The sequence below is a fragment of the Prunus dulcis genome, chromosome 7 (assembly GCF_902201215.1).
Source record: "Prunus dulcis chromosome 7, ALMONDv2, whole genome shotgun sequence".
NCBI classification, from domain to species: domain Eukaryota; kingdom Viridiplantae; phylum Streptophyta; class Magnoliopsida; order Rosales; family Rosaceae; genus Prunus; species Prunus dulcis.
Genome location: NC_047656.1, coordinates 913960 through 925223, shown reverse-complemented (window position 1 = coordinate 925223; position 11264 = coordinate 913960). Strand labels below are relative to the sequence as shown.

Below are 11264 nucleotides of genomic sequence, written 5' to 3'. Positions count from 1 at the left end.
GAGTAAAATTGGACATAGGAATGACCAATTTGTTATGGCTTCTCAAGTCAAACAAGTATTTTATGTTGACGACCCAATGCATCGTGGTTGGTCGGTAGTGTAATCAATGCCTAATAGAGAATATAATGATGTTATTGGTGATGATGTGCTAGGTGATACTAGAATTGAGTGTGAGCCATTTACTAGAGGGATACCAAATGTTGACACATTTGATGACCTAGTGGGTGAGTTTAGGAATGAAAATATTAGAGATGGGTGTGAAGATATATGGATTGATTGATTGTTGTAATGTATGACATTAGTTATTCAGTTAATTGTATGACATTAATTAATTACTCTGTACATCATTTTAATTATGATCACATTTTCATTATGCAAGCTTTGGGCACGACAAATTAAAAATTATAAAAACTGGGTTAAATGTGTAAAGTACGACGGTCCAGTAAAAAAAATTGGAAAAACAAACGTCTAAAATGAAAACAACGTCGAGTTTTAAAAATGCAAAAGACCGTAAACCAAAAAAACAGCCATATGAAACTGAAATCACGTCGGTTTGTTAAACACAGCTTCAAAGAAATTGTCGTCTAAAGAGTGAAATAAAGGCCATTCAGTTCCATTAACTGTCGTGACACACACGTCGGCTAGTCTAAAACAACTGACATCTCCAAGAATACATACGTCAAGGAAGGTTAAACAAGTGACTTTTAAAAGGACAACCACGTTATCATGTAATCAAAACCGACATGGTAAGCCATTACAACGTCAAGCAGTTAAATCTCATGACGTAGTGAAAAAATTAACCACGTCCTTTATTTTAATGCCACAGACATTGAATATGTAGTCCACTTTGGTTTTTTTCCTGTCCACACCTTCAATATTATTTATAACGTAATTCTTTGACAAAAACCATCGTGGGTATGATTTGTTACATCGGTATTGAGTAATATTATGTCATTTTAAATCTTTTAGATGTCGGTTACGTCTAACTCTATCAAAGGGGCTTCTTTGTATAATTTAAACGATGATTCTCGCAAGAAACAGACGTGGAATAACCTTAAAACATCGATTTTTCCATATTCTGGGACGTGGACAATAACATAAGCGTCGGTGCTGCCAGGTGCGGGACTGGTTATGGCATGTTATGGCTGTTACTGAGAGACAAATGACATGGAACACTCTTCTTGGTTTGAATTTCTTTTCATAATACTGTGACAATAAAGGTGTGGTACACGAGCAAACAGTGAAGTGATTCTAAATTACCGAACACAACGAAAAAAAAGTGATTGAAATAGTGTGACACCTAACACTTTTTGCTAATTAGGCGACAACATGAAATTCTAAATTTTATAAGAAATAGCCTTCTATTCTCAAACCGTTGTAGTAAATATGGTAAATATAAGTGGTGGTCCCAATTGAACTCTTTTAATCACTTGAAAAACATATAAAGTTGTACATATCAGGATTACAAAGAAGCTAACGAATATGTAGTTACTGTATATTTTAATCTCAAGCACATAGTTCTAAATCTCAAAACAAGTAAATATTGCTAATTTATTTAGTGTGTGATAAATATTATTATTTCTTACTAGTTTAGAAGTGTTCGATCCACCGAATTACACGAAAGACTTAAATTTTAAAAAAACCAGTATCTCTTTGGTTGTCATTTTTATTCTATTTTATCACCACATAACTGTGTTTTAAAAAAACCAGTATCTCTTTCACATACAAAAAGTTGGTAAACAAGCTTTGTCACGTAGCGTTTTTGTATTAAGAAAAATAGACCATCAAGGTCCATTAATTTGATAACATATTGGGATTGGATTCTGGCCTTAGTGTCAGTAAGATAATATTGAGAAATCTAAATTCCAATCTACCGTGGTTTCATCATAGATTTACTAAAATTCATACTTATGTACCAACAAACAACGCCGACCTTGGAGTCGTATATACTTTAATTGCAAGTTGTACTCGATTAGGTTGCCAAGTTATTTATGGCATGAAACATAACATGCCAATTTAGTTACCGTTTTGTTCAACAAATTAATCTCTAAACAAAATCTTTCATGAATACACAATTTATTGCATTTATCATTACGTACACATGCACATGTGAAAAATAAGTTACATATAATCATCGGTTTAGAAAGCACTGATAACTTAGAAATTAAGTTATATTGTTTCAATAATTTTAAGCCATTAATTATATAAGGAATAAAATTGCAATCTTATTATGCCAATTTATTTACCATTATAGTTCGATACATTGATTTTTTTAGAAAATTCATACATGAACAGTTCTTTGAATCCTATGCGTTCATCATGGATTTGCTAAAAGTCATACTTTTATACAGACAAATAATGCCAATAATAGAATATATATATACTTTGAATTTAGGTCGTACTCGTTTTAGCTTGAAACCTAATATGCTAATTTAGTTACCATCCTGGTCGAACAAATTCATCTCTTAAAATAATATCTCTTTCATGGATACACAATTTATTTAACTTACCCTTTTCTACACATGCATTTACAAAAAATAAGTTACGTATAATCTTATGTTTGGAGAGCAGAAATAACTTAGAAATTAAGCTTCATATCTTGAATATGCACCTAGTTATACTAGGTATCAAATTGATATCTTATTATGTTAATTTATTTACCATTATAGTTTGATAAATTGATTTGTTTACAAAATTCATGCGTGAACAATTCATTGAATCCAACCTCACCAAAATGTGTAATCATAGAAAATAGTTTTCAAATTTGCCTATATATCTCGTAGTCTTTTAAAAGACTAGTGACTCCGAATTTAAGTTTTATAGCACGTACAAACCTATAATGTAACAGCCCGATCCTTAATTATTTTTTAATTATTAATTTATTATATGAAAAGACAATTATACCCCTAGAATATTGTATTAGAGAAAAAGTTTACCTTTTAATTGGGAAGGAATTTGGAAATTTCAGTTGTACCTTTGCTTAGAGCATGTCGAGATAAGTCCGTAGACACGTAGTGGGCTCAAATCGGAGTTATAACGAAGAAGTTACGATCAAAAGAATTTCAGTGGCACAATCGTAAATATTTCGAAGTTCAGATTTCTTTTAAACCCAGATTCTGCTGTTTCTGATTTTGGGGACGACCAGGCATTTTCAAACTTCGATTTCTCCTCCGTCCAGTCACCAAATCGAGTGCCACAACTTGCAATCTCTTCGTCTCTTTCTCCTCATTCCATAAATATCCATATTCTGCCTTGATTCCAAGTGAATCCATTAAAAAATCGAACCAAAGTTGATCCAAAAAGGAGCCCAAACTGCTGTGCGGAAATCAGCATCTTCTTGGTCTTTTCCGGCCGTTTTCGGCCACCATCTCCGGCAAAAGAGGTATGGTTTCTCATCTATTTCTCGAGCTCTAGCTGATGGTTGGATAGGATTGGATCAATTTCTAGCGTAGATAACCCAAATCACGAATTGAAATTTGGCCGGATTTCGGGATGAGATTCCTGTAACACCCCGACTCTAAACTAAATTCCTAAATTAAATTTCTCAAGTTAATTTTCGAATTTACGGATTTACCCTTGGGGTAGGGGTATTTTAGTCATTTTATTACCCGGACAGATTTTGGGGCAGTGACTGGTATTTTTGGGTAGATCGTATTGAGTTGAGTCCGTAGACACGTAGTGGGCTCGATTCGGAGTTGTAACGAAGAATTTACAATCAAAACATCGACAATGGCAAAACCGTAAATATTTCGAAGTTTTTTTTAAAACCAGATTTCTCTCTCTCTCTCTCTCTCTCTCTCTCTCTCTCTCTCTCCTGCGAAACCAGACCCTTTTTTTTCAGTTTCGGCTTGCCACGACCCCACCTTCACGCCTCCACCACCGCCACCACACGCCGCCACTTGGGATGGCACTGGTTCCGTTGGAACCACCACACTCCCTACTTTCCATTCCACCCCACCACCGCCTCGATCCGCCACCGTGGTCGCTGGAATCAGCCACGAAAGGTAGCGGTTTGGACAGATTTTTACCAAACTTTCGACCCTTCGTTCTCTCTCATTTCTCCACCAAATTGGACGAGTAAGGTATGGTTTTCTACCTATTTTCCATGATCTAGCTGATGGTTGGGTAGGATTTCGTTAATTTTGAGCGTAGATTAACTGAACTCCAACTTAGGTTTTGGCCGGTTTTGGGTCTCCGATTCCGGCCACTTCCGGTCAGTTTTTGGGGTAAGCCCAAGAACAAAAGTGACTCCAAATGGGGTCTTGTACCTAGGGTAGGAGTCTTGAGCCGAGGTGTTGAGTTTTTCCGGCGAAGGGTTATCGCTTTGGACACCCACGCTCTGCCAGCGCGTGGTGGCGCGTGGGCACTGTAGCAAAAGTGCATTTTTGTCCAAATGCGATCTCCTGGTTGTCACGAGTGTGTAGGATTTTACGGATCCCAATTCATACATCGTATGACTATCGAACGGATTTTCGCATGGTGTGCGTTATTCGGGTTCGATAGGTTCCGACCGTTGGATCGACTCCATTCCAATTTATGTTACTCTAGACTTTCCTAGGAACGAGTAGGATCTCACGGATCATGAATCGGAGCCCCGGATGTTCCGATTCAATAATTTAAAGTTTGAAGATTTTTCGATAACCGTTCGATCGTGAGCAATCTAACCGTCCTTTTTGGACCAAACTTACGGGACTTGTGTCTTAAACCTTGTGGAACTCTTAGGAACTTCCAGTTTGTTCCGTTCTTCGTACACTCGCTAGAAACTCGGGAAATTAGGATTTTAATTCAAGTTCTCGTTCGAAACCCTTTATATTAATCCCGTATTTGTATTCTGAAATAGGTACTCCGACCACGCATTCGCAGCAGGCGGGACCCTCTCAGGGTCAGGCAGTGTGGGATTACTTGTGAGTGGACTTTGTTTTCAAATCTTATGCATGGTTTTATGGATGAAAGATTTATGCTTAACGTTTTTAATGATTTATTGAATATATTATATTCGTGGGTTGAATTTGATGTTTGTTTAGCGCTTTGGCATAGTTGGATTTTGAAAGTATATTTTATAAGGATTTTGGGAAATTTTATGCATGATGTTTTAAATGGTATTTTGGATATATTATTTATTCAATTGTTGAAAGTGATATTTTTATGAGGCATTAGAAATATATTTGGGTTTTGACATATTTGAGTATCTTGAGTATGTATATGGATTTTGAGAATTTATATAAATGTTTGGCTATGTGTGGGGTACTTGGGTTGTTGAGGTGAGATTTTGGAAAGTGTTGAGTATAGAATGTCAGTTTGGAGTGCTATAAGCACTACCCTATGTACCTCCCCTGATTTGGAACTTGGATACGGTTACTTGAGATACTCGGGGCATCCTTGACGGGATGTTGCTGTAGACCCTTGATTGGGTAGTCTGCGCGCGTAGGACTGGTCACAGACGTACAAGTTTTGAGGGTATCAACTGTACGTGCTGGCTGAGAGTTAGTCCCCCGGTTGGACGGCTCGTTCCCTAGTTACATGGTGAATTGAGGACTCTTCATGGGGACTCTGCCATGGTGACTAGTCAAACAATCCCCCGGTTGGATTGTTTCCCCGGTACAAGTAGGTGTTGGTCATATTTATATTATTATTATTACATATATATATATCCCTTATATTATATTTACATAAGTATATAACTATTCATTTATTCTTATTTTTCGGTGAGGATACTTCCTTGCCGGTCGTGCCAATGGGTACGCTTTTGAGAGTTTGGTTTGGGACTTTTAATATTTAATTGGTGGTTTGTTTAGTGTTCTGTTTGGATTTTGGACTTGACATTCCGGCTTTGGTTTGGTTTTGACTTATGTAAATATTTATTTGATTTTGATGATTTGAGATGCTTTCGGATTTTCTTGCTTGGTTTATTTAAACAGTGGGGTTATATTATGTTGGTTTACACTGAACTGAACTTTATTTTTGTCCACTCACATTTTTCTGTTTTGCGCCCCCAGCCAGTAGTCGACTGAGCTCCGCAGCTAGGCCGGATCGTGTGCTCACGAGCCTTGAGCCATTGTAGGATTTCTTCATCCTGTTTTCCTTGAACTTTGTTTTTGTTGTATTTAAACTCCTTAGATATGCTCTGTTATCGCCCTTGCTAGGGTTGATCTTTGAGGCCGGAGGCCTTTGTTGTAAACTGTTTGATTGCTTTAAAGCATGCTGCTGGTTGAGTACTTTAAACTGTGTTTTTGAGCAGGTTGAATTTTTGGGGAAATGCTCAATTTACAGGGGAGACTCTGCCAAAATTTTTGGTAGAAAGTCTCGATTCTTAGTAAGTGGGCCCGGCATCGGGGAGATGTCGGTAACGAGACGGGATTCACTTCGGTTTTCGGGAATTTCGGGGCGGGTCCTGTCAATTCTGGCCACTTCTGCTCGTTTTTCGAGTTATGCTCAAGAACAAAAGTGACTCCAAATGAGGTTTTACGTCTAGGGTAGGAATCTTGGCCGACGGTTTGGAGTATTTCCTGCCGCAGGAATTTGATCTGCACACCCACGCGCTGCCGGCTCGTGGCGGCGCGTGGGTACTGTGTTTTGGGGCAAAGTTCTGTCCTAAAATGATCATCGCGATCTAACAAGTGCGTAGGTACTTTCGGATTCCAATTTGGTTAATGTTTGAACCCCAAACGGATATCGCCTATTGTGCGATTTCCGGGTTCGATAAGTTTGAACTGTTGGATCGCTGTCAATTTCATATATGTTGATTAAGACAATTCTAGGATCGTGTAGAATTTGACGGATCGTGAATTGGAGTTCCGGATACTCCGAAACCAAGAACCCTAGGGCAAGATTAATTGTTGTCATCTGATCGTGATCAATCCGACCGTTCGATTTGGACCAGACTTGCAGGGTAGGTTCAAAATAGTGTTTAAATGACCCTGTAAATGAGCCTTGACTGAGAATGAGTTATCTGGGTCATGTTATGTATTGAGTGTAGATAGTTATTTATAAATTGCTAGATTGTGCATATAAGTATAGTTGAGAATCGATTTATTAGAAAATTGATATAAAGGTCGGGTAATGGATTGAAAAATAAAGGGAGAGTATTGATATAAGTTTGGGAGAATCTCGGTTTTGAGATGTTCTTAAACTAAAATAGAGTGAGTTCAATGTATGACTTATTTATAATCAGTATATGATTGTTACGAGTATTGGGAAGTTGCAAAGCATTGTTTTAGAGTTGTGAATATGATTGAGTACATCACACACATGAGAATTCAGTTTGACTTGCAAAATACATGGCAATATGATGAATGAATAAGATATTCAATTACAGTATTAAAGGGAAAGAACTACGTGTGGCTTGATCCCTCAATAAGGGTACGTAGGCAGCATAATGTTACAAGGTGCACCCACAAGTTAGAGTGTTTGAGATTGCTAATGTACTATTGATGTTTTGAAAGTTGAGATGAATTTTGTTAGTAGAATGATTTATTTGATTTGTTGAGGCCTGAGGCCAGAATGATATGATGCTTGATTGCTTGGATATAATTTAATGCATGCTGAATGATTGGGATATATAAATGTTTGTTGACAGGTGGAAACTTTTGAGAAACAAGCAAATTACAGGGGAGACTGCTGAATTTTCGGCAAAAGTCTAGCTGATAGAAAAATTCGTTTCTAGTTAGAAGGACGATTTGGTCATTTCTGCTCGGCATTTTTCAGGTGTCGGACACGCATAGGGTTTGGCTCGAATTCCAAAGTGGTCGGGTCCTGTCATATAATTCTTCCTAGCTTCCAACAAATTGAATAGATATGGAGAAAGGTTCATTCAAGTCAGCTTTCTTCATTGTGCTCTTTCTTGTTTCGTATGATGGTAAAATACTTCTCTCAATTTTTATTTTTGTTACAATGAAAGAGAAATTTATTCTTGACATACTATAATCGTATGTTAATCCTAACAACCTAGGCTAACTTGAAGGGCTGACTTCTTTGAACAATACAACTGCATATAGGAATTTTTTTTCTTCTCTGACGTGGTTGAGTTCACTTATTTTTAAAATGTGTATATGTCGTTCATACATTGTTAAAATTATATACTTTAATCTAACAATTGTCAATATTTTCAGCCATAAAGTTGAGTTTAAGCGTATATTTTTGTAACGTAAACTTATGCATAAAGCAGTATGTTCACAATAAGGGCAAAAAACAATTTTATTATGAATTATGGAAATATTAATTGTGGTAGGTGTGCAATTTGGAGCCGAAGCAAGAGGTCCAATTGTTCGTTATCCGTGCCAAACATCTGCTCTATGCGGCCCATGCACATGCGTCGAGAATTATTGTAAGTGTCCGCCAGATAAAATATCGAAGTTCATTCTTCAAGACATCTCTACACACCCGCAGGCACAGCAGGAAATGCCATAATCAGCGCTACTTGATACATTAATATATATATCATTGCTCGAATGACTGTTAAATGAGGCTTGACTGTTTGTGAACTAATTTGTTTATGTTTGAATTACGAGTTTATGTTATAGTATTTTATTATTTTCTTGAGTGTTATTTTAAGACTCGAAGGTTATTTTGCTATTTATTTATTTATTAATGTCATTGTGATTATTATTAAAAGAGTACTTGACCGAGTGTTATTGGATGATTTAATGCGTATGAGTTATTATGTAATTGTTTTTTTTTTCTCTAAGGATATATTATATTGTGATTAGTTGTGAAGAGTTGAGAAAAGATTTGATATACAGATTTGTGGAATAAAGGGAAAATTTATGATAAGTATCGGAATATGGGTTTCAAACCCACCTTAGGGTACCCCCTAGTTGCCTTGAAACAGTTTTGTTATTTTTTATCATGCCCCACAAGTTTTGGGGACGCCTAAATAGTGTGGTGAAAGGACTGCAGCTCGGTCAACTTTGTGTCTCCGAGGCTTGCGAGGATTGCGGCTCGGTTGACTTTGTGTTTCCGAGACTTGCGAGGATGTGTCACATTATGTGACACAAGGAATTGGCGGTACATTATTGAAATTGACGGAAAATTTATGGAATTGATGGAAACTTATTGTAATTGACGATATATTAAAGGAATTGACGAAATATGAATGGGGGTATGCCTAAGTGGAGAATATTTGGGTTTTTAAGAGGTTTAAAAACAAATTGAGGATTTTATCTTGGTATTTTTGGGTAAAAGTTTGAATGACTATTTTTCTGATTTTATGAGGCAAGTAATGAATGGTTTTGTTTTTTTATTCGCGTACATGAGCTTTCTGTGAGCTTTAAAGGAAGAATTAAGTGTGTTATGAGTTTGTTTGTTTTTACATATGATTTATGCAAGTAAAATATAAATTGATTCATGGATTTGAGGAAATTCTTTGAGTAGCCTATTTATGTGTAAACATAATAGGTAAAAGAACTATGTGTGGCTTGATTCCTTGTTGATGGTTCGTAGGTAACCTAGAGTTACTAGGTGCAACCGCGAGACCAAGTGATTGAAAAACAATTCAGATAAGTTATATTGAAATATGTTAACATATTCATGTTGTTTCAAAAGTTGGGATCAGTTTCAGTTGGCAGAATGATTTATTTGATTTAAAGTGGTCTGAGGCCATAAAGATTTGAGATTTGGTTGCATGGGTTCTATTATTGTGCATGTTGAACGATTGGGGTTATATATTGCCTTTTGTACAGGTGTAAAATTTTTGGGAAACCAGTATTTATAGCCGAGCAAAAGTCAAACTTAGGGTTAATTTTGGTTTTCGGTTATAAGGGCAATTTGGTCAAGTGTGCCCCGCACCTACCAGGTGTCGGACACGCACAGGGTTCGGCTCAGATTCCAAAGTGGAATTTGGGTTGGGTCTTATCATATATACTTTGACTTTAGGTCGTACTAGTTTTGGCTTGAAACCTAATCCACTAATTTAGTTACCATTCTAGTCGAACAAATTCATCTCTTAAAATAATATTTCTTTCATGGATACACAATTTATTTATCATATCCTTTTCTACACATGCATTTACAAAAAATTAAGTTACGTATAATCTTAGGATTGGAGAGCACAAACAACTTAGAAATTCGATAACATATTGGGATTTGATTCTGGCCTTAGTTTCAGTAAGATAATATTGAGAAATCTAAATTCCAATCTACCGTGGTTTCATCATAGATTTACTAAAATTCATACTCATGTACCAACAAACAACGCCAACCTTGGAGTCATATATACTTTAATTGCAATTTGTACTCGTTTAAGTTGCCAAGTTATTTATGGCATGAAACATAATATGTCAATTTAGTTATCGTTTTGTTCAACAAATTAATCTCTGAAAAAAAAATCCTTTCATGATTACACAATTTATTGGATTTATGCTTATGTACTCATGTACATGTGAAAAATAAGTTACATATAATCGTTGGTTCGGAAAGCACTGATAACTTAGAAATTAAGTTATATTGTTTCAACCTGTAATGGACATATAATCGTTGTATATTTTTAACATGTCATGTTTGTTGTACTAACGGACGTAGTATATCTATACAATTTTTTTTTTGTAGATTTTAGTTTTATATATTAACCGTCATATTTAACAACCTTACATGTCTTTTTTGAGAAATGTTGTCGATGTTTTCTTTCCCGCTATAATAAGACGGCGGTTGTTAATAGATATGAGACGTGTAAATATGAATGAGATGTCGGTTTTTGGGAATTAATTTAAATTTTTATGAGTTATTTTCATTTTATTTCATTTAACGACATAAATATCTTATAAAAAAAAAACTAGAAACAAAAATATATTTCATTTGATTTTTTTGATGATTGTTCAATTAATTACCAAAAATATATTTATATACATTATCAACAAATTAAAATAAACCTAAACATTGTTAAAATAAATTATATTACTTATTGTTTTGTAATTGCTTGTTCACGAATTTTGCCCATTCCAACCTAACTTCGTCAATATGTTCTTGTACATATACAATTGGTTCCTTTTCCTTGTCAAACTGCAAATAAAGAACAAAACCCGACGTGTTATAAATATTAAAACGATGGTTTTGAAAGAAAAAGTCGTGGTTTTAAAATAAAGAAATTAGATCCTAAATTTTACCTTCTTCTCAAATGCTAGGCCTGGATCATGAATTATCTCTCTCATGAACGCATCACGTAAAAGCCACACTCTACATTTGTTGGTTGTCTAGGAGTGCCTTGTATATTTTTCCATATGGTGATTTACGTGATGATTGTTTGCCTGTGTGAGAGTTATACATTTTGATTG

The 11264-nt window shown here is 35.7% G+C and overlaps 1 long non-coding RNA gene across 3 annotated transcripts; it reads left to right on the top strand.

Moving 5' to 3' along the window:
• The first annotated feature begins 3821 nt into the window (after positions 1–3821).
• On the top strand, positions 3822–8330 carry LOC117635067. Of its 3 annotated transcripts, XR_004586851.1 has the most exons (5): positions 3822–4082; positions 4841–4904; positions 5997–6057; positions 7577–7855; positions 8228–8330. It is a non-coding gene; the product is annotated as an uncharacterized LOC117635067 (long non-coding RNA). The 3 variants fall into 3 exon arrangements; XR_004586852.1 differs by lacking the exon at positions 4841–4904; XR_004586853.1 differs by lacking the exon at positions 5997–6057.
• Positions 8331–11264: the final 2934 nt, after the last annotated feature.